The following is a 23,684-nucleotide window of genomic DNA, read 5'->3' on the forward strand; positions in this document are numbered from 1 at the left end:
GAGGGAAGACCGTCACGTTTGGCGTACGGCTCTAGAGCATTGTATTGCATTTACAATAGCAATATGAGCAGCAGTTGGCACCACAGTGACACAGTGAACTGTTACAAATCAGTTACTTTGAGAACAGCTCCAAGCCAGACGTCCTGTAGCACACATTCCACTGATCCCAAACTGACACCATTTGCGACTGCAGTGCTGTCAAGTGAGAACACATTGGAGGGCAGGATTGAGGTATGTCATGTCTTCTGATGAAAGCTGCCTCTGCCTCGGTGCCGTGACGGCTGTGTGTCGGTTAGGAGTAGGGCAATCGAGGGCCTGCAACCAGCCTGTCTGTGTGTTAGACACACTGGTCCTACACTTGGAGTTACGGTCTGGGGTGTGATTTTCTATGACAGCAGGAGCACTCTCCTGGTTATCCCATGCACCCTAACTGCAAATCTGTATGTCAGTTTGGTGATTTGACCCGTTATGCTGCCATTCGTGAACAGAATTCCAGGTTTTATTCCCAACAGTGTAATGCTCACCCACATATCACTGTTGTAAGCGAACGTGCTCTACGCAGTGTCAATGTGTTACCTGAGTCAGCCTGATAACCAGATCTGCCTCCAATTGAGCACAAGTGGGACATCACTGGATGACAACTCGAGCTTCATCCACAAACAGTATTAACCATCCCTGTATCGACCAGGTGTGTCAGGCATAGAACTCCGTCCCACAACTTGGCATCCACCACCAGTAAAACACAGTGCATACACGTTTGCATGCTTGCATTCAAAGTTCTGGTGGTTACGCCACTTATTAATTCACCAGAATTTCATATTTGCAATGGTATCTTGCACTTACGTAAACTATAACATTGCAATGTTACCTACTCAAAAAAATTATCTAGGCAAATCTATTCCTACAATTTTTAATTACTCTACATTAATTATTTTTGGTGTTGCTATTTTTTCCTAGCCAGTGTATATGTAAATAAATTTTGTAATCACCTATGTCATGCATTGAGGTGCTGGAACTACCTGCCAATTTTTTGCACACATTCCTCACATCTACTGAAGAAATTATTTGTCACACAATGTACTTCTCTTTGAGAAAGTGAATGAACTGACCCATTGATATTGTCCTTGAGTTCCTGCAACGTGTGTGGATTTGTTGTGCTACTTTGGCCTTTAGTGCTCCCTACAAATAAAAATGTCATAGGGTTAAATTGGGACTTCAACTGTGCCAGATATTGTTGTTTAATTACTTTGTGAATTGTATGCAAAGAAAAATTTGCCAGATGAGCCTCTACTGGAACTTGTTGAAAAAATACAATGCTTCATTCTCTTTAACTCTACTCATTAAAATTGGTTACAAACGTCTTGCACATTCCTTTCACTGTTAACTGTGTCATTAAAATTATTGGGCCCATTATTCTGTCACCTCTAACTATGCACCACACTATTTTCTGACCATGAATGGGTTCCTCGTGAAGCAGAATAGCTGTGACAGTGTTCCAAAATTGACAGTTTTGAGAATTAACATACTCACATAAATTGAATCGTGCCTCATCTGAAAACAGAATGAGGTATCAACACAATTCACTGTCAGGCACATTTCAAAACCCACTTGCAAATATTAACACGGACAGCCCGATCACCATGTTTAAATTCTTCCACTACTATTTCTTTATATGACTTTAGCCCATATAACTTAGTAGTTCTTTGTACAGAGGTACATGAAATTTGTGTTCAATGTGAAAGATGTCCAAAAGACTTTTTAAGGATATTTATTATCCAAGTGATAAGCAATGTCATCAAGATGAGCTTCTGCACTTCTTGTCATGAGCACTTCCCATTTCCAAATTTTTTCACTAACTTGTGAGTTGCATCATAACTTGAAATTCAAGCATTTAAAAACTTCTGTAGAACATGAGAGGGCTCTGGACGCACATACAAATTATAAATGATCACTCATTGTGCACTGGAGTATTTCGGCATAGCCATTGCTGCATTTGCAGACTCGTGATGTTTGTTTTACTGTTTAAATGGCACTGGCTGGAAAGGCGCTTACTGTGGCACTAACAGGGAGACACAGGGAGCATTCGACATGCCTGCATGGCTCCAGTGGCCGGCAAAGTCAGCCATGTGTGTGCGGTCATTAGATAAATGGAACTCCTTGTAGTTTTAAAAATGCTTTACCTGATAGTGTATGGAGTGGTAATTTTATTATGTATTTGAACATTGAAGGTAGGTCTGAAGTAATGACTAGCAAGCTTTATGATATGCAGATTCATTTAGAAGCTATGCTACTATCAGTGAAGGTAATATGTCTAAATGAACAATGGCTTAAAATTAAAAATATCCACTTCCTCAATAAACTTACAGGCTATGAACTGGCTACCAGATTATATAGAGCCACTGGATATGGAAGCTCTTGTGTACTAGTTCAGTCCTTGGTAGACTATATAATCAGAGGGAATTTTAGCCACCTGTGTGGAGGAATTACATTTGAAAGTAGTTGCATGGAAGTTACAAATATATTATATATTAATTGTCAGTATGTATCACATCCCTGGGAACCACACAAGCTTGGTATTCTTAGAGAAATTTGAAACATTGTTATATAAAATAAAAACTGGAAAAATGTGTGACAAACTAGTTATATTTGCTGACTTCAACACAGATGCAAGTACTGATGGCAAATTTATTAAACTTTAAAAAGCAGATAGACACTAATGGGCTAAATCCAAATTTTCACCAGTACTCAAGTGTTAGAGTAACTGCTTCAACATTTATTGATAATACTCTAAGCAGTTATAATTCAAATGTGAAAGGAAATAAGTTCTACATGTAGGAGTGTCGGACCATGCAGAGCAATTTGTATCACTATCAAAACTAAATTCAGAGTGCACAAGAAAAATATGTAGGAACTTCAGCCAAGAAAATGTGGAGGTAATTACAAAACTAAGATCATGTGTCGATCAGGAAGCACATTTCTACTGATAACAATTACAATAACTTCTCAACTGAATAAATGAGGATATTCAATTATAAAAGGATAGTTGACCAAGTAATGGATAAATATGTACCCAGTAGAACTATTCCTAATGAGAGGAACCCATGGTATACAGGTACAGCAGAGAAACTTCTATAGGAACAGAGATCACTGCATAATAGGTGTCGAACAAAGCAAATGATCATAGATAGACAGGTGCCAAATTAAACATGTTTGGCCTCCCAGAGAGCAATGTGTGAAGCCTTAAGTAAATACTACAGCACAATGTTGTAAAACGTTCTTTCAGAAAGCCCAAAGAAATTCTGGTCATACGTAAAGAATGGTAGTGTCACCATACTTGGGGGGAACAGAAACTAGCAAATGAGACAGAAAGCAAAACTGAGGGTAACAAAGCAAAAACTAAAATGCTTAACTCTGTTTTCAAATGTTCCTTTACAAAGGAAAACCCAGGAGAATTGCACCAGTTTAATACTCATACTGTTGAAAAGACGAATGAGGTATGTATTAGCATCCTCTCTGGGGGACACCACCTCGACGAAGCACTGTCCGTGCGGATGGAGAGGCTTAAGTATCTGCATGAAGCTGAGGGCTATGCCGAAGGTTGAGGACCTACTACTGTTGGAAAGGCCTCAGCTGATGGATCAGACTAAGAGTGGCCCAACACGTCCCATCTTCCCTATCCACACCTAGTACTACCCAACTCCCTGACCCAACCCAAGGTGTGATGTGATCCGTGCCAAGGGGTGCATGGCACATGGGAAGATGTGTTGCAAACCAAGCCTCAGGGATATCAGGTGACCTCCCTGAGTAAGTAGCCTTACACCACGGGGGGTATATGTGGTGTGGACCTTGTAGATCCCCAAATATTGTGGGACCAATATGGACATGATTAAAGAAAACATAGAAAAACAAACTGAGGAGCAAACAGACCTGAGATATCCAAACATCAGGGACAGTACCGATGGAAGGCATTCCCATTACTGAATCACAGTCTAGACCTGAGCCAGAAGTGGGAACTGTAACCGAGAAGCTAGACCATATCAAAGGCTTGTCTGGGGCTAAGAGGAGGAAACTACTCAGCGAACAGAGGAAAAAGGAAGGAAGAGAATGGCTTCCTAAAGACAAGTGGAGGGAACTAAAGAGACCTGAACCTAAGACACCCAGGAAAAACTGTCTCAGGTTGAAGGTAATAAGAAGATCCCCACTACGTCAAAGATAGGATAGGGAAGAATCAAAAGACTCCCTCCTTCCTGGATAAGAGAGTCCAGAAAAAAGCGAGGCAAGAAATAGGGAAACAGACCTATAGTACTGCACTCTCGCTTTTTAGGGTGGCAGTTATCCAGGAAGGCTGTCCACTGGTGGCCATCACTTCACAGCAGGAGGAATTGGTACAGATGGCCCTCTTTGAAAAGACTGGGAAGGTTGGGAGGGGTGAGGAGGCGCTGGCCCAAGACCCAACTTCAGGAGGGTCTATCTAGATCACGGTGCCCTCATTTTTGTCTGTGAGGGGGTACACATGGTGGAATGGCTTAAGGAAAAGGTGCTCATGATATCCCCATGGAAAGATGCAAAGCTGCTGGTTAAGATGGCAGTGGAGCTTCTTAAGACTGCAAACATGGGAACCAAAGATCCTTAAGGAAGTCTCTCCTAGGACTTAGTTTGGGAAAAGAGGGGCCCAGAACCCAAAAGTATCGACAGAAGACTGGTCAACCAGAAGGCTGCACTGGAAGGGCGAACAGCGGTAGAGGAGGTCAGAGAGAAGTCCCTGAAGGTGATGCAGGAGCAGGACCTGAAATTGCTTTTAGTGTTCTCGCAGGTCGCTGTCAGTCTTCTCAAAGATGGAAGCATGACAGAGCCTGGAGGTGCTGCAGATTAATCTGCAGCACAGTAAAAGGGGCCTCTGCAGCCCTGAGTCGCTACCTGACAAGGCAGGAAGTGAAAGTGACCCTGATCCAAGAACCCTGTTTATATGAAGGTGGTGTATTGGGCCTCAGTGGCACTGGAGGTAAGCTGATCTATGCTAGAAATCTAAGAAACTCCAGAACAAGCATCTATGTAAGAAATGGAATTTCTTTCATGCCAATGATGGATTTGTGCTCTAGGGATTTAGTGACCATTAAAATGCTTCAGTATGAGGAAGGTATCATGAGGGAAACTGTTTTGGCCTCAGCATACCTCCCTTATGAAGGCAGCTCTCCTCCTCTCTTGGAGGTGAGGAGACTGGTAGAGACTTGCCATCACTTAAGAGGTCCTGAATAGGAGCAATGAACCCACATTCAGGAATAGCAGAAGGGAAGTAATTGACACAACCTTTACTTCCATGATGATGGGCAGCTATGTCAAACAATGGCATGTGGTGCTGGAGTCATCCTCATCAGACCACATATACATTAAACTCAAGGATGAAATGGGAATCAGACAGACCATGACCTATAGGAATCCCAGGAAAGCAGACTGGGATACATATAGGAGGGACCTTGATTTAGAATTATTTGAAATTAAAACCTCAATAAGGAATCCAGTAGAAATGGAGGAAGTAGCAGCTGCTGTTACCTCTGCCGTAGTGACCTCATATCGGGACAACTTCACAATCACCAAGAAGTGCACAAATAGGAGTGTGCCTTGGTGGAATAACAACTTAGAAATGCAAAGAAAACAGATACTTATACTATTTAATATTGTAAGAAGTAAAGGACAATGGGCTAAATATCATGATGCCCTTGTCAAATACAATCTTGCAATCAGACAAGCAAAGGAGGCATCTTGAAAGGCATTCTGTGAGGAAGTGTAGAGCATGGCTGCACAAGCAAGACTGCACAAGATTGTCACTAGGGTACCAACCAATCCAGGAGTTACATTGAGGAAGGAGAATGGGGAATATACAAAGACAACACATGAGACGCTGGAACTGCTCCTCAAAACTCACTTTCCTTAATATGCTCTGCCAGACAACACAGTCCACAATGTGATGCTGGAGAGACAACGGTTCTCAGGCACTTGAAGAGAGGACTGCGAATTTGCCAAGGAGTGTGTGTGTACTTTAATAAAATCAATTGGGTGGTGGGAACATTCCAACCATCCAAGTCACGTGACCCAGATGGAATTTTTCCAGCTCATATGAGTCCTATGCAGGCTATTCAGGGTTAGCCTGGCAGTAGGAATCATTCCCAGTGCTTGGAGGGCAGTGAAGGTGGTCTTCATTCCAAAGCCAGGGGGAATTGATCATACCAAGGCTAAGGATACGAGACCAATCAGTCTGTCCTCCTTCATTCTCAAAACTGTGGAAAAACTGGTTAATGTATGTGTTGGGGAGAGGAGGCTAAGTAGGGCCCCGCTCCATTCAAACCAGTGCGCATATCAACCAGGTAAATAATGTGAGACAGCTCTCCACCAACTCATTGGAAGGTGGAGAAAGCACTTCAGTTCCAAGAACTAGCCCTCTGCATCTTCCTGGATATCGAGGGGCCTTCAGTAACACGACCTTCAATTCCATGGTAAGGGCAGCAGAGGTGCCTGACCTGGGGACCACTATATGCGGGTGGACCAGGGCCATGCTTAGGTAGTGGAAGGAAGGTAGAGGCTACCATGATGAACGAAAAGATGGTAATTAACAACACTATAGCCTGCCCACGAGGAGGAGTTTTGTCCCCTCTATTGTGGAATCTAGTGGTGAACGAGCTCATTATGGATTTAAATTCAAGACTGCATCTGCCAAGGATATAGATAACTTTGTCGTAGTAATACTTGGCAAATTTTCTGATACAGTTAGAAATATGGCACACGAAAGTTTGAGCACTGTTAAAAATTAGTGCATTAAACAGGATCTGCAGATTAATCCTAAGACTGTTGAGGTGCCATTTACAAAGAGACATATTCAACACTCAAGTTGGAATCTAAAGCTCTTCAATGAAACTCTACCTGTGAAGGGGATAGTGAAATATCCAGGAGTAACCTTAGATGAGAAGTTAACATGGACCCCTCACATTAACAGTATCTGCTCCAAGGCAAAAAGTACTCTAGTGCGTACTGCAAGGGCTTTGTGGCAAAAACTGGGGCCTAAGCCCCAGGGGTATGCACTGGATATACACCACAGCGATCAGACCTAGGATTTCCTACAGGGCTGTAGTGTGGTGGAAGAAGGTACAACAGGTGGTTGCAGCTAAGGGGCTTGCTAAGGTGCAGACAACTATATAATAACTCCCATCTGCTTTGACAAGCCTTAATATATAATAATTGCAAGCAGGGACCAGTGGGAAAAAACAGTTAGACATGGTACGGGTGACATCATTTGGTTCACTGATGGGTCAAAAACAGACCAAGGCATTGGGGCAGGGGTGTACGGGGTTCAACCAAGACTGGAGGGCATCATCTCTCTAGGAAAACCGGCCTCTGTATTCCATACTGAAATTACTGCAATATGGGCATGTGTGGAGGAGAATATGTGTAGGTGCTACAAGGACCATAGCGTCCACATCTCTTCAGACAGCTAGGAAGCTCTGAAATCATTAGCAGCTCCTGCAATAAGATCTAAGATTGTTGCAGATTGCCACAAGGCTCTGGTGGAGCTAGGGGGAAGCAAAAGGGTAAACCTAGTGAGGGTTCCTGGCCACTCAGGGATCTGTGTCAACGAACAAGCCGACAGACTGGATAGGATGGGGGCAACATAACCATTTACTGGACTGGAACCTGCCCTGACAATCACCAAGGCTATGATTAAATTAGAACTATGGAACTGGCTTAGGAAACATCACATAAGATATTGGACCAAGGTCCATAAATAAAAACTTGGTAATTTAATAATGCCCATGCCATGTTTTATTAGAAGCTCGGTAATCCTGGGATTGAACAGGAAAGAGATAAAACTCATGACTGGACTGATGACTGGCCATGGGACTAAAAAAAACTCCTACACACACAATGAGTATAATTGAAGAGGACAATAAATGTAGGATCTGTGATGAGGGTGATGAAACTGCATCACACCTAACCTATGGATGCATGGCACTGGAGAGTAAAAGATACAGAATCTTCATCACAACTACACCTCAAGAAATTGTGTCTTACAAAAAACTGATATAGGGACTCCTTGCACTATTTAAGGGCACTAGTTGGCTTTACTAGATAGATAGATAGATAGATAGGGTGCGATACCACACAATAAACTTATTTTTGATGCAGGCAGTGGTGGGTTAGACCTAAACTATTTTAGCTTCCCTGTTAAAATGAAAACAAATCAAATCAATGTATTAGCATCAGTTGTCTTGAGAAACAGCTGAAATCATTAAAACTGAAAAAAGCTCCAGGGTTTGATGGACTCTCTGTCAGATTCTGCTTCTAACTATAATCTATCATAGATCCCGCAAACAATAAAAGTGTGCCCAGTTCTTGGAAAAAGGCACATGCCACAGCTGTCTACAACAAGGATAGTAGAAACGATCCACAAAACTGCCATAAAATATCCTTGACATTGATTTGTTGTAGAATCTTGGAACATTTCTCAGCTCACAGATATTAGGTATCTCAAACATAATAACTTTCTCGATGCAAACCAGCATTGCTCCAAAAACATCAATCGAGTGGCACAAAAAAACCTGTGTGAAACAGGCTGCATAAATATTCAGTCAGATCTCGATAAGATTTTGAAGTGGTACAAACATTGGCATCTTGTTTCAAATGTTCAGAAATGGAAAACTGTTCAATTCACCTGATGAAAAAATGTAGTATCCTGTGATTAGTGTATCAATGAGTCACAGTTGGAATCAGTCAACTCATACAAATACCTGGGTGGTACTCTTTGTAAAGGTATGATCAACGAAATGGTCAGACAGGCTCAATTATGGGAAAAGCAGGTGGCAGCTTTCAGTTTAGTGGTAGAATACTGGGAAAGTGCAATCAGTCTACACACGAGATAGGGTAAAAACCACTTGTGCAACCCAATCTATGTAGAATATTGCCCAACTGTGTGGGACCCATACCAGACGGGACTGACAGGGGATATTGGACATATACAGAGAAGGGCAGCATGAATGGTCACAAGTTTGTTTGACCTGTGAGAGCAACACGGATATGCTGAAGAAACTGAACTGGCAGACTCTTGAACATGTAAGTATTTTAACTATCCTGAGAAAGCCTACTAACAAAGATTCAAGAACGGGCTTTAAATGATGATCTAGGAATATACTACAATGTCACTCACGTGGGATCATGAGGACAAGATTACAGTACTTACTGCACGCACAGAGGCATTCAAACAATAATTCTCCCCGCACTCCTTATATGGAACGAACAGGAAGAAATCCTAATAACTGGTACAATGGGATGCACCATCTGCCATGTACTTGAATGTGGTTTACAGAGTATGGGTCTATATGCAGTAAAATGCTTCCATTTTGTGCCAGTATTGACTGATTTTCATAAAAGTAGATCATGGGTTGCAAAAGGAATTAAGATGAAGAAACTGCATATGGAGGCAAAAGGTTATCCAATATTGGAATTTCTTATATGTGCAATGAAATTTTTAAAAAATGGTTAAATTGAAAAATTGTGCTGCAAATGAAACTAATGATAAGTAAGAATCCAGTGCCGTATTCGAATCCCTCACTGACCTTTTCATAAATCTCAATAAAACCAGTGGCTATTCACCAGTGAGTAAATATCCTATAATGGCAGAGAAATTACTCAGGCTTTAAATTTTCCCACATTTCCATCTCTGATGTTACGAAAAATCATAATGTCACTAAACTTTTTAACTTAGTGGGTTGGGATGAGGTTCCCCACAATTAAAATTGTCAATCATGGTACTCCACATCCAATGTTCTTCATAATCAACAGTCTTTTGATGAACATTTTGCAGACAGATTAAAACATACTGTTCGTAAAATAGGAAAGAGAGATGGAATGCGAAACTATACACCTATCTCATTGTAAACAACTTTTTTCCCCGAAAGGACCTACATGTGATCAGATAGAAAATTATAATTCATCCCACAGTATTATTTTACACTACTGTGTATCAGCCATCTTGTGTGACCTTACCAAAGCTTTCAATCCTGCAAACTGTGAGTCCCTTCTCCAAAAACTGACGAGCTATGAAACTTCCGGGCAGATTAAAACTGTGTGCCGGACCGAGAGGAGTGTTAGTTCTGTAAGGTTCGCAGGAGAGCTTCTGTAAAGTTTGGAAGGTAGGAGACGAGGTACTGGCAGAAGTGAAGCTGTGAGGATGGGGCATGAGTCGTGCTTGGGTAGCTCAGATGGTAGAGCACTTGCCCACGAAAGGCAAAGGTCCCGAGTTCGAGTCTCGGTCCGGCACACAGTTTTAATCTACCCGGAAGTTTCGTATCAGTGCACACTCTGCTGCAGAGTGAAAATCTCATTCTGGTGACAAGCTATGGTTTTCAAGGAAAATCTCTTACCTGGGTGTCATATTACATGGCAAAGAGACAGCAATGAGTACCTGTTAATAACAATGAGGAGAAATTCATCTGTGGCTGGAAACACACAAAATATGGCCTTCCATAAGGATCCATATTAGGGCTACCAGTATTTTTGTATTATATTAATATGCCATGCAAGGTTCAGTTTGATGTCATCCCCTAAGCAAATGACTCAACAGCAATAGTCTGCTGTCAAACAGGTAAAGACTGTATCCTATGCACACTTTGTTTCAGTCATTAGGTACAGTATAATTTTCTTGGGATTTGAAAAACTAGCCTAATCAAAGCTTTTAGGCTACAAAAAAGATCATCTGAGTCATAATGGAAGCTAAAAAGAAATAACAGTGCAAACTTATTTTGAAGACTAGATCTGGTATCCACTCCAAGTACATATAAACTCACAACTTTCTGAGGGAAAGTGCTTCTTGCATCAGTATGAGAAAGCTACACATTACTTAACCACAGACTAAAACAATACGAAAAACTGTACGCTGTATGGGCATGAAATTTATAAATAAAATCTAGAGTGTAGCACAAATCCAACACATACTGAAGAAGACCTGGAAAAATATCTGAAGAGTAAATGCTTTTATTGTGTAGAAGATTTTTCTCGTTCAGCTCTTTCAATACTTCATTTGTGAGCTTTAGTATGCTTTCTGTTTTGAGGTTCCTTTACAAAAGACAAACTGAAAGGTGGTTAATGAGTTCTGATTAGTGAAGACGATCAGTACTGTATCAGAGATTGCTTTCTCAAATACTTTTGAAAGAACTGGAAGGTGCGATACAGATCTGTAATTAGAGGTGGTTATCCTTATCTCGTTGTTTTAGATGGGAGTCAATAAGTACATACAAGAAAACCAGGAAATATGCCCCAAGAGACAGATTCATTGCAAAGATAACTTGAGGGTAGTTATGTCAAGTCAGCACAAGATTTTAATATCCTGCTGGAACATAGTCAGCAGAACTGCTGCTTTTTAATGAGCTAACGACTTATGTAATAACCTTTGGTATTGTATTTTTGAAACTAATGTCTGCTGGTGTAGCATGAAGCTTCGGCACAAGTGAATCTAACACGTCTGTATTGCATTATTATTTGTTACTTGGTGCAGCCACTGTGAGGAAATGGGCCCTAATGATTGAAATTGGTGGCCAATGATTTGAGTGTCCCCATTTCTGTGACAACTATTACCTGGGGCTCAGTTTCACTGGATTACTAGTTTTCTTTGTTAAATAATGTTCTGAATAGTTTTTGCCTTATTCTTGGACTGTCTTATTTTTTATTTATCATGGCATGTGAGTCTTGCTTTTCTAGTAATGGAGTAGCGGACTAGGCAATAATGACGGCACTGTAGTTTCAAATTTTGACTACCGCTTATTCTCTGAATTACAGTATTCTATGATTATAATACTGATGAGTCACTGCTGGAATCAGCCACTTCATTCAAAAACCTGAGTGAAACACTTTGTAGGGATGTGAAATGGAATGATCACATAGACTCAGTCATGGATAAAGCAGGTGGTAGAATGCTGGGGAAGTGCAATCAGTCAACAAAGTAGAATGCTTACAAATCACTCATGTGACCGGTTGTAGAATATTGGTCAAGTCTCTGTGGCCTGTACCAAATAGACTAACAGCACATAATGAATGTATACAGAGAAGGGCAACACTAAAGGTTACAGGTTTGTTTAATCCATGGGAGAGTGTCACAGAGATAATGAAGGAAGTGAACTGAAAGACTCATGAAGATAGACGTAAACTATCTCAAGAAAGTCTATTAACAAAATGGTGATTCTAGAAATATACTACAGCCCCCTACATAGTGTTCACATAGGGATTGTGAGGATAAGATTAGAATAATTGCAGCACAAACAGAGGCATTCAAACAGTCATTCCTCCCATGCTCTATATGTAAATGTAATGGGAAGAAAACCTAAGAACTGGCAGAATTGGGCATAAACTCTGCCGTGCATCTCACTGTCGTTTGCAGAGTATAGATGTAGATATAGGAATGGACCAAGAGCTACACATAAAATGGCATTTTAAAAAATATGAATAGCACAGTATAGACTTAGGTCGAGAACTGCCCGATGAGACAAATGCAGCACGGCGATGACCGACCCAGATATCTTACCTCTGCGAGCGATACCCACCTACTGACACGACGATAGGTGTTTGCACAGGTTTGGGTGCATTTCCTTTCCCTCTCAAAACTCTTGCTCATTTAAAGGGTTGTTGGGTTGTTTTATGGGGAAGAGACCAAACAGCGAGGGCTTCAGTCTCATAGGATTAGGGAACAAGTCAGTCGGGCACTTTCAAAGGAACCATCCCGGCATTTGCCTGAAGCGATTTAGGGAATTACAGAAAACCTAAATCAGGATGGCTGGACGCGGGATTGAACCGTCGTCCTCTCGAATGTGAGTCAAGTGTGCTCACCACTGTGCCACCTTACTCTGTTCTCATTTCAAGGCATGCGTCCTCCGATTATGCACAGGTTTGAAACGCAAACTGTTCTTCCAAATGGTTCAAATGGCTCTGAGCACTATGGGACTTAACATCTATGGTCATCAGTCCCCTAGAACTTAGAACTACTTAAACCTAACTAACCTAAGGACATCACACAACACCCAGTCATCACGAGGCAGAGAAAATCCCTGACCCCGCTGGGAATCGAACCCGGGCGTGGGAAGCGAGAGCGCTACCGCACGACCATGAGCTGCGGACAAACTGTTCTTCCAAACTCGAATGCCTGGAACATAGTGGTGAAGTTTGTGTGCTTATTTCACATTTCGTCCATCAGTCATGTTTCTTTTGTCATAGTGCCGCATCTGAGGTTATTTTTTTTTTTTTTTAGCGTGTACGTCGGTGAATCATTCTGCAAAACATTAGGCCATTACGTATATGTTGCATGCCCATTAGTACATAGAGAAATAAATAAGATGAAGAATAAAAATTAGGTTACAGTAGAGGTAAAAAGAGAGATGGAAGAGGTGAAAATCGTTAAGGCCACCCAAGAAAATAGGGTTACATATAGGGAAAAGAAGAAAACTAGGAGAAAAGAGACTAAATCAACATATTATGAAAACAAGATAGCAACGTCAACAGATATCACTAAGAACATGTGGCCTCTCATAAAAGAAAAGAGGAAAGGTGTAGGTGTGGAAAACACTGATAACATAACACTTGAGGTAAATGGGAGGGAACTGAGGGATGCACAAAACATCATCAGCAATATTTTAAAGAAACACTATATTGAAGTTGTGGATAAATTAATAACTCAAATTAATATTTCCAAAATAAACACAATAAAAATTCCATTTGAAACAAAATGCTTATTTCTGACCCCAACTAATGAATCAGAAATTGTAAAACTAATACATAGTCCAAAAACAAAAAAAAAAAAAAACAAAAAAACAAAAAAAAACATTGAGAGACTTGATGGTATATCCACTAAACTAATTAAATGCTATTTACAATGGGTAGTAAACCCATTGGCCAGTCTGATAAACTTATGTATATAAAAAGGAATATTTACAATGTGCCTGAAAAAGAGTAAAATAATCCCTATACATCAACGAAGCTGCAAAAAAGACCCAGGAAACTACAGACCGATAACTATTACACCTGTACTCTATAAAATAATGGAAACCAGAATGAAAAATTATTAAATTTTACACAAACTTGCAATATTCTGAATGATGAACATGATTTAGAAAGGGCAAATCTACCAAAACAGCAATAGCTGAATTCGTAGCACTGGTAACTAAGGCACTTGATGAACAGAAGAAAGTCTGTGGTATGTTCCTGGACCTATCTAAAGCATTTGATTGTGTATGCCATTACATCCTATTAGAAAAGCTTCATCATTATGGCATAAGGGAGAAAGCAGTAGACATCATTAAATTGTTTTTGGAAAATAGAATGCAGTGTGTAGAAATAAAGCAAAAAGCAAAAATAATATTACATGTGTCTTTTCAAATTAGGAAATTGTTAAATACTTAGTTCCCCAAGGATCCGTCCTTGGTCCACTACATTTCATTTTGTATGTCAATGATATGACCAAATCAGTATCTGATAATGTCGACATGTATGCAGATGACACTTCATTTGTTGTTACCAGTTTTACAGCAATCTCATTAATAATGGAACCAAAACAACATACATAAAGAAACATGCAAAACTCTTTGCCTCTGAATATGTCTGCTTGTGTCTGTATATGTGTGGATGGATATGTGTGTGTGTGAGAGTGTATACCCGTCCTTTTTTCCCCCTAAGGTAAGTCTTTCCGCTCCCAGGATTGGAATGACTCCTTACCCTCTCCCTTAAAACCCACATCCTTTCGTCTTTCCCTCTTTCCTGACGAAGCAACCGTTGGTTGCGAAAGCTAGAATTTTGTGTGTATGTTTGTGTTTGTTTGTGTGTCTATCGACGTGCCAGCGCTTTCGTTTAAAATGCAAAGAAAAAGGTTTTGAAATTGCAGGTATGGGTTACAATGAGTCAAGAGTATTTTGTGTGTACCGATCCTCAAAAAAATGTCAACTCTATTATAAAAAAAAAAAAAAATGAAAGGTTGTGTAATATGGGGTGATTTTAACATTGATATGGGAAGAGTGACATAGAGAAAGCAAAACTTTGAGGAGCTGCTATTACAATACAACATGAAAGCAAGAGTTGTGGAACTAACAAGAGTGACTTTGGAAACTGAGTAAATTATTGACAATATTATCACTAATATAGATAGCAATGCATATACAACAAAGGTTCTGCAAACAGGAATTTCTGATCATTTTGGTCAGCTTTGTGAAGTATATGGCAATCTGAACTCACAAAAGGAAGATAAAAGTGTAGAAAGAGATGTTAGGCTTATCAGCCAACAAAATATCAACATCTTCAAAATGATGTTAAGAAAAGAACAGTGGATGGACACGTTTTGAGCCCAGGGAACAGATGAAAAATACAATGTTTTCAAAGACACCACAACACATTACTTCAAATTAGCATTTACAAAAACCAAGAGGAAAAGAAAAAAATTTTCAAAAATAAGCAGTGGATCACGAAGAAATAATTGAACAGAGAGCTACCTTAAGAGAAATGAAACAGGGAGAAAATACAGGCAGTTGATAATACAAGAAAAAGCAAAATCAATTAATGAGACTATTTCAAAATCAACAAATAAAATGAGAGCAGCTTGGAATATCATTAACTCTGAGACAGGCAAGAAAAAATACTCACAGAAAACAAATTAAATGGAAACTATGACAGTAACTAACAAAATAATCACAGATAAAACAAGTGCCAACATCCTCAATAATTACTATGCAGATGCAATAGAAAAACTAAAGCATGGATATAATAGCCAAAGAACTCACCAAACTGTCATGACAGATAAGCCATGGCACTCAATGTTCGAGAAACCAATGTCTGAAAAGGAACTGACATATGTTATGAAAATGCTAAAAGCGAAAAAGTCTGTTGGACATGATTAAGTGTCAAACCACCTAATCAAGTAGGAGGCAGCAGAAGTAATTATGCCACTACGGGATATTACCAACCACTCTTTCCAAGAAGTACTATTTACAGATAAACTCAAATTAGTTAAACTTGTACCTGTATACAAAAAGGGAAAGCAAGATGACCCTAACAACTACAGGCTAGTATCAGGCTTCTCCAAAATATTAGAAATTCTCATGCTAAACAGACTAACTGCTTATTTCGATATCCATAATGTAATAACTCCAGCACAGCATGGACAACAGAAAGGGAAATCAACGGAAACAGCAACTGAATCATTAACAGAATCAATTGTACAGGCCTTGGACAACAAGATGGTAGTGTCTGGAGTTTTTCTTCATTTATCCAAGGCATTTGACACAGTTCAACATACAGTTCTTGTAAAGAAACTAGAGAATGCTGGTATTCGTAGACAAGCAGCACACTGGATAACATCATATCTAAGAAACAGGAGGCAATATGTAACCATTAATAACTTTTAAAGATCAGATGTTAGAAGCATTATGTATGTTGTACCTCAAGGTTCTGTAATGGGACCTGCTCTCTTCAATTTATTTGTGAATAATATACAAACATGTGAAACTGAAATCAAAATACTTTATGCAGATGATATGACTGTGCTCAATGTTTCCAATAATTTGGAGGCAATTGAGCAAAATATATTCATATCATTCAGCAGTACGTCACAATGGCTCTCTGAAAATGACTTAATTACTAATCTTTAAAAAAAAAAAAAACTATGTACATGGTCTTCAAAAATAAACAAAAAGAAGAACATATGGATGTTTTCTTAGATGAAAAAGGACTGGAAGAAGTAGCTTCAGTTAAGTTTTTGGGCAATACAATAGACAGTGTGCTACATTGGAAACAGCAGATAAATACTGTTTCCAGTAAGCTAAGATCAGTGATAGTTATAACGAAACAACTGATTCAGTATACTCACCAAGACCTCTTGTGCGCTGCCTATCATGGACTTTTTGAACCATATGTGTGATATGGAATCACAGTATGGAGGAACTCAACTATCACAGGGATGAAGAGAATATTCACATTACAGAAGCAAGCCATTCGAATTATATTCAAAAAGAAGCAAAAAGAATTGTGTAAAAGTTGTTTCAAAGAACTAAACATTCCAACGTTTCCATCACTGCATGTATGCAAGACCATTGTGAGTGCCTTACATGCTCTCACAAAACTGGAGACTGTTCACACACACAACACAAGTTACAGAAAACAACTGCGGTGTATTCCACATAGACTTAAGAGTTTTGAAAAAGGACCCAAATACTCTGGTAACAAGTTAATACAAGCAATGCCAAGGGAATAACAAGACCTCAAAACGGAGAAAACGTTCTCCACAACTCTAAAAAGTTTCAGATGCAAGGAGAATTTTATAGTGTAGCTAGCTACATTAACAAACAGTGATCAAAAGTTCATCCTGTGGGTGATAAATCTCACACATCATAAAAAAACTAGCAACAGAAATCAGTGTTACACAAATTAACTATAATTAGGAACCACTGATGTATAATACACGCTAATTATATGTCACAAAATTATTATTTTTTTGTATGTATCATAAGTCATTTTGTACCACGTAATATTATGAATATACTGCATCATAAGTCATTGAGTACGACGTAATACTGTGAAAGTTTGTTTTTTCTTTGTTGTTATTTTGAAACCTGTTTACTGGCGTCAGGCAGGCCTGCAGCAGCATACTACGCCGCTCTTTGGCCTCAGAGAAACACAAACATACAAATGAAGACAATTAGAGAGACAAAAAGATGGTGGACATAAAAACGGAGAAAATCACGTTTTAAAATACACGGTGCCGTTCACTGGCGTAGAGTCCAAGATAAAATTGTTCAGACACTTGGACACATACAGAGACGAAAGTTGTCACACGTGAACGTAGGTGCACAAAATGAATAACACTGAACGACTTAAGCACAAAACGACGGCACACAAAGAAGCACGAGGCGTTGATCTCCGGGCGCGAAAGTTCACTAAACGTGTACGAGTCCGGGGACCTGCCAAGAGTGTGAAAGCTCGTATGTATATTTAATATGTAAGCAAGTATTAAAATTGGTGTCAGTTTCGGCTGTCAGAAATATTGTCACCTTACCTTTAGTCTACAAATGCTGGTTTGTAAATCTATTTTGATGTAATTGTCGCTGTTAAATCACATGAATGAACGGACAGAGCAAAGAGAGAAGAGCATCACGACTTCTGTATGCAAATGATTATGCCACAGTTACTGCTGTTAACGTTTAACAAAGCTTTCTCGTACTGCTGACACAATTCAGACGGCGCTGCTACGCTGCCATCTGTTGGCCACACCGAGAAACTAATGTTTTGTCACGCCGGTCAAGTTAACCAAATGCAGTTCGTAATTTGTTTCCTATTTTTAAGATCTTTGTTGCTGTAAATGCAGTAAGACTCATATCACAACTACACCTATTTTGGTCGTTTATGGAGTGGCTATAAACGAACGTGGATCTGAAATATTTATAGTGCTTATATCTCCTACTCGCTTCACGTATATGATAGTTGATGCTATATATACTTCTTGAAGAAAGATTACTCCATTCATAATATTGATATTTGTAACACTAATTTTTGGAAAAGTGTGGTTAATCAGCAGGTTAACTGAACTTGTAGGAGGAATGTGAAGTGTGGTAAATGTGATTAAGCTGGTAGGGATTTGGGAGTTAAGCACGTGCTACTTGTAACCTGCGTTTCGTATCATGAAGTGGTTATTCACAACCAGATGCTGAAGAATAGTTTACCGGTCATATAACTACGGCGGAAAAAAGTAAAATAACATCTACAGCTTGTGCTATATCTGCTAAAATATTTGATAGTTCAGTGGCAAACAGACAGTAAAACCCAAATGGTTAGAACATCGGCACTGGGTCAGAAGATGGTGCATTGTTAATAGTCAGTTGTAGTAAGAACAGAGTAGTGAAGGAATACAATAGAATAGAATAATTTTATTGTTTTTAGGCCATTAAGGCAATAGACAAAGTCATACATGTAACACAAAATAATTCATGTTGCATGGAGCAATAGGTTTGTTATTACCAAATAATATTACAATTGATGAAATCCTACAAAGTCATACATATAACACAATATAACTCCTGTTGCAAAAGAGCAATAGATTTGTTATTACAGTATAATATTACAACTGACAAGGTCATACATATAATACATTATAATTCATGTTGCAAAAGAACAATAGGTTTGTTATGACAGTGTAATATTACGATTGGTGAAATCCTACAAAGTCATCCTTATATTAGTGTATAATTTCTGTTGCAAATGAGTTATCGGTTTGTTATTACTGGATAATATTACAATTGATGAAATCCTTTATTTCGCAGAATGGGTGGGCAACTAACAAGTCATATAGTGCTTGTTTGAATGGTTGCTCTGGTACATCTTGCGTACAGGGTAGCAAGGACAGACAGGAAGGATGGGGGGGATTCCTTGAGGTGGTGGTAGGTGACTCCATCATGACCAGGGGCGGTGTTGTGTTTGGAGCGGAGGATGAGTGTGATGTCTTGTGTGGTGGTGGTAGTCTTGATGTCTGAGGGGGGTAACCGATCCATGTACAGGAAGCAGGGGACAGAGGTATCAGTGCGGTCAAGGATGGTGGGGAAGAGGGAGTAATCAAAATGAGGATCGTCAGGAATGGAGAAGACCTCTGATAGGTGTGAAGCAAAATGGTTAGCCTTACTGAGGTTATCAGGAAAGGGTCGATCGTCATGGAGGATGGGGTAATGAGGGGTGGGATGGCTACCAGTAAGGCAGTGGAAGGCTGACCAGTACCTGGAGGAGTTGACAGGGTGGTTGGAGTTGAGGCATGTGTATGTCTGGCGCCAGTTCCAGCGTTTCTTCACTGTAAGGATGTTCCGGATGTGTCGCTGTTATTGCCAGTGGTGGGTGAGAGTATCCCGGGCACGAGTACCGAGGAAGGAGCGGTAGAGCCTGCGGGATTCACGCAGAAGAAGGAAGGCCTGTGGAGGAAGCGTAGGGCGGTGAGGGTGGATGAGTTTGGTAGGCATATTGTCAGCAGGGTGGTGAAATGTGAGGGGGTGGCTTTCGACCTGTAAGGCAATGGATTCCCTGTAGGCATCCCAGTAGGCACAGCGGTAGTCATGGACAGACTTAGGAGGGGCAGCTGGGTGGGTGGCTGCAGCAGTGGTACGGGTAGAGGAGAAGGTGAGAAGTTCAGCGAGATGGTCACTCCCAACGGGATCGAGGACGTCAATGGCGTTGCGACCAAGGAGGTTGGGGGAAGTGAGGATAACATCGGGGGTGGCGTTATTTTCAGGATGGGTGTGCTGTGGGAGAGGAACAAGGTCACCATGGATGGTGGCAAGGAACTGATGCCACCACCGAAGGGTGGCAGCGTCATGGCTGTGAATGTTGAGGTCGGCAGCGATCACATAGGTGGAGAAGGTACGGTCAACATGGGAAATAAAATCGAAGGGGAGAGGAGCTGCAGGGCGGATATAGATAGTGGCACAGGTGATGGTGAGGGAGGGAAAAAATAGGCTGAGGAGAGGGTGTTCGGTCGGGTCATTGAGGAGGGGTTGTGGCCAGACAGGGAGATGCGGGAGGTGGCCTATAGCAACCCCACCTCGGGCTAGGTGAAGGGGATGGTCAGTGCAGTGAAGGAGATAGGGGGAGGTGCGGACAACATGGTGGCGTTGAGGGAAGGTTTCATTAAGAATGAGGAGTCAACCTGGTGCTCGGAGAGGATATGCATGAAGAGGTATTTGTTTGCAAGGAGGGAACGAATATTGAGGTAGAGGAGACGATCCTGTTGACGTGCCAGGAGGTTGGAGGTGGAAGGATGCGGGAAGGAGAGAGAGGGGCTTAAATGAGGGTGTCAAGGTGGTCGAAGGTAAAGTGGGCCTGGTTGTGGGATTAGGTGCTGTGGTGCGGCTGGTTGAAATTTAATTGTTAATCATATTTAGAATGTTATGTAGAAAAGATGCATTTCCCTGCCGTCTAACCATATGTGGGGCGGCTGGTAGAATTATTGTTATTTAAATGTTCCTATTATTTATGCTGTTGTTTTGCCGTTCTCAACACTGGCTCTCTAACTACAATTTTGGCAACCAGAAAGTGATTAGCAAAACGTGAAGCCTGTAATTAGAATTCCTAGCGCCCACTTCATCTGAGAAATATACTTATAGCTACAGCTTATAGCTCTGAGGAATTAGGAGATTGTCTGGGATTCATAATCAAAAACGATCGTGAAAAAAAGAACTTCGTTATATTCTGAAAGTCACAGATGAAAAAAAAAAAAAAAAAGGATCCACACAACCTGACTAACAGAGCAGTTCAGAGTCTAATGCGCTGATGCAACTATAACTGTCCAAATTAAATGTTTAAATGAATGCTCGCAATAATTTGATGATAATGTTCATCAAACGCCACGCTAAATAATGGTAGAATGTCTTTCCCGCGACAGCACGTGAAAATACGACATACGCAAACTGAAGATATATCATTAAAGTCATCCCAGAATTTACACTTCACTCGAAAACGATTTCATGGTTACGCGTATCCCGAGTAACTTAATACGGCATCCGAGGCTGTTTATAGCAATGATACCGACGCGACGCGACTCCCGACACGACTCCCGACACGGATGGCGTGCTATTCAACGTCTGGAGAGAACTGGGGCCTTTCTTCCTCGCGCAGCGTTCTTATATATAAAGCCGTGGTGCGGACGGCTAAGGGAACGCCTGATCAAATCGGCTCTCCCAACTAGCTGCTGGGCTAGTAATGCACCACTTTAAGTCATTGAATAAATCATCGCTTCCTTTGCTGATGGCCGATGAAGCTCTCAATTTAAATGTGCATTCAGCACACAGGTAAGTAATCATAATAAAAGTCTGACATGGCTAAGTAAAATATTTTGGGCGAGAGAATTAATTTAATTACACTACACGCAGTAGACGAGCTCTGAACTTGCCCTTTGGAGATACGCCATCGCTATAGTTTTATAGTTATTCAATTGAAACTTCTCACAAATCTATGATTATAGCGGATCTCCATTCTACTTAAATATAAACATCCTAGCCTTATTTATTACCCTACTTAATCTATCTTGCTTCCTTAATTTTTAATACAAAAACCAGAAAATTATGAATTCCAACTAAAATCTTAATTTGTGAGATCCAGAAGACTGTTTCTATTAAATTATTATGAAAAAGGAATCTAAATATAAATTTTTCAGTCTCTAGCTCTTTTCTGTTGGGCCAATGGTTTTTACAGAAAAACATCCAAATTTTGAAAATGGTTAAAGTTATCGAACTGATATTCAACACATATTGATTTAGTATTACTCCTGAGGTGGTAGAACTGTTTCAGGTTATTTACTTGATTTTTAAAGTATTGCGCAACATTTATGACGTCAGAGCTAGTTACAGCGGACTAGGCTGGCACACAATGGAACGACTGATGAGAATTTTATAAGGCGTGAGTAGGCTGCTTCCCTACATCACCCTCTACTTAATTTTTTTTTAATGTTAATAAACGAAAAAAAAAATTAATTACAAAAAGGGAAGCAAGAGTACAGCTTAACTCCGTATGAAAATTTAAAATTTGAAATGTAAACATATAGAAATATTAAAAGAAAACTGATTACCTACTTTAATTTTTTAAATTACTAGCATGTTCACTGCCTCTTAAGCAATATTATCTCTCAAAATTTAATCAAAATCAATGGAACACTTTGGCATGCATATTGCCATATACAAACAAACACATAAAAATATGTAAAATTATGAAAATCTTAAATCCATTAAATACATTTTTACATACACAAATTCAAAGAAAATAACACAGTTATTCAAGATACATAAACAGATGATTATATCTTAGCAGTCTTTTCTAAACCTGAAAGAAAATTTCACAAATCATTTTTACACACGTGGTTGTAGCCACTTTGGCTGGCGTTCTACACTTCCGTTTACAAGGGTAGAGGAGGGGAAGTTGCTATGGTGTGCGTCCTTCACGTTCACTCTAAATTACATGGGGAAGGGGAGGAGTCACTGTGAGTTGTGTCCAAGTCACTCCACGCTTTCATGCAGCTACCAGGCTGCCATTATCTGGTTTGTCCTGTAGAACAAACAAAAGGAGTGCCTCAGACTGTGTTCACTTAATATCTAAGGGTGGGTCACAATGAAATGGGGATATATACATTTTAGCTTCCAATATGTTACTGGAACAAAGTTAACAGAATTTTATTCAATTTTACTCTTGCGGTTCCTTAACTGTCATAAAATCGGTAAACAAATGGCTCAAAACGCCGTTAGTCACGTACCATAGAAAATTTATGCTCAAGGCATACAATCAAAAATTCTATTTAATTTCAATTTATTATTTCTGGGCAGGAACACTGAACCAATGCTCGGTACATTCCTTACACATCTGTATTTTATTTACTTAACTGACTCATCTTTGATTACCTTATTCTTAGAGATAGTATGAGTGTATTTGATTAGTAATTGTCTTCTCAGCTTCTTTGTACATGTGAGTAACTTGTGGTAATAGTACAGTTCTGAGTGTTCAAAACACTCTACGTTTAGTTGACTACTAAATCCACTTATTGGTCCTCTGCTGCTGTGTCAGTTCCACATCTGCAATTATGTACTTACTTCATCGAAGTGTATTTATGCTGAGCTATAAATAATGTTTCACGTCTGCCATTATGTACT

General features: G+C 40.0%; 1 protein-coding gene across 13 annotated transcripts in view; it reads right to left on the reverse strand.

Annotated features, from left to right (window-relative positions):
- Positions 1 to 23,684, reverse strand: part of LOC126213454 (uncharacterized) — a 449,182-nt gene that overhangs the window by 339,331 nt on the left and 86,167 nt on the right. For 4 of the 13 annotated variants that reach the window (XM_049941221.1, XM_049941222.1, XM_049941215.1 and 1 more), the window contains exon 1: positions 18,068 to 18,313. The exons of 1 other annotated variant lie outside the window; for it this stretch is intronic. The gene's annotated coding sequence lies outside the window, so the exon portion shown is untranslated. Of the gene's footprint in view, positions 1 to 989; positions 1,082 to 2,364; positions 2,471 to 17,533; positions 17,973 to 18,067; positions 18,314 to 23,684 lie in introns of those variants that run through there. 8 more of the 13 variants (XR_007541180.1, XR_007541176.1, XM_049941225.1 and 5 more) reach the window with 8 other exon arrangements.

This window comes from Schistocerca nitens, chromosome 11, assembly GCF_023898315.1.
Source record: "Schistocerca nitens isolate TAMUIC-IGC-003100 chromosome 11, iqSchNite1.1, whole genome shotgun sequence".
Lineage (NCBI taxonomy): Eukaryota > Metazoa > Arthropoda > Insecta > Orthoptera > Acrididae > Schistocerca > Schistocerca nitens.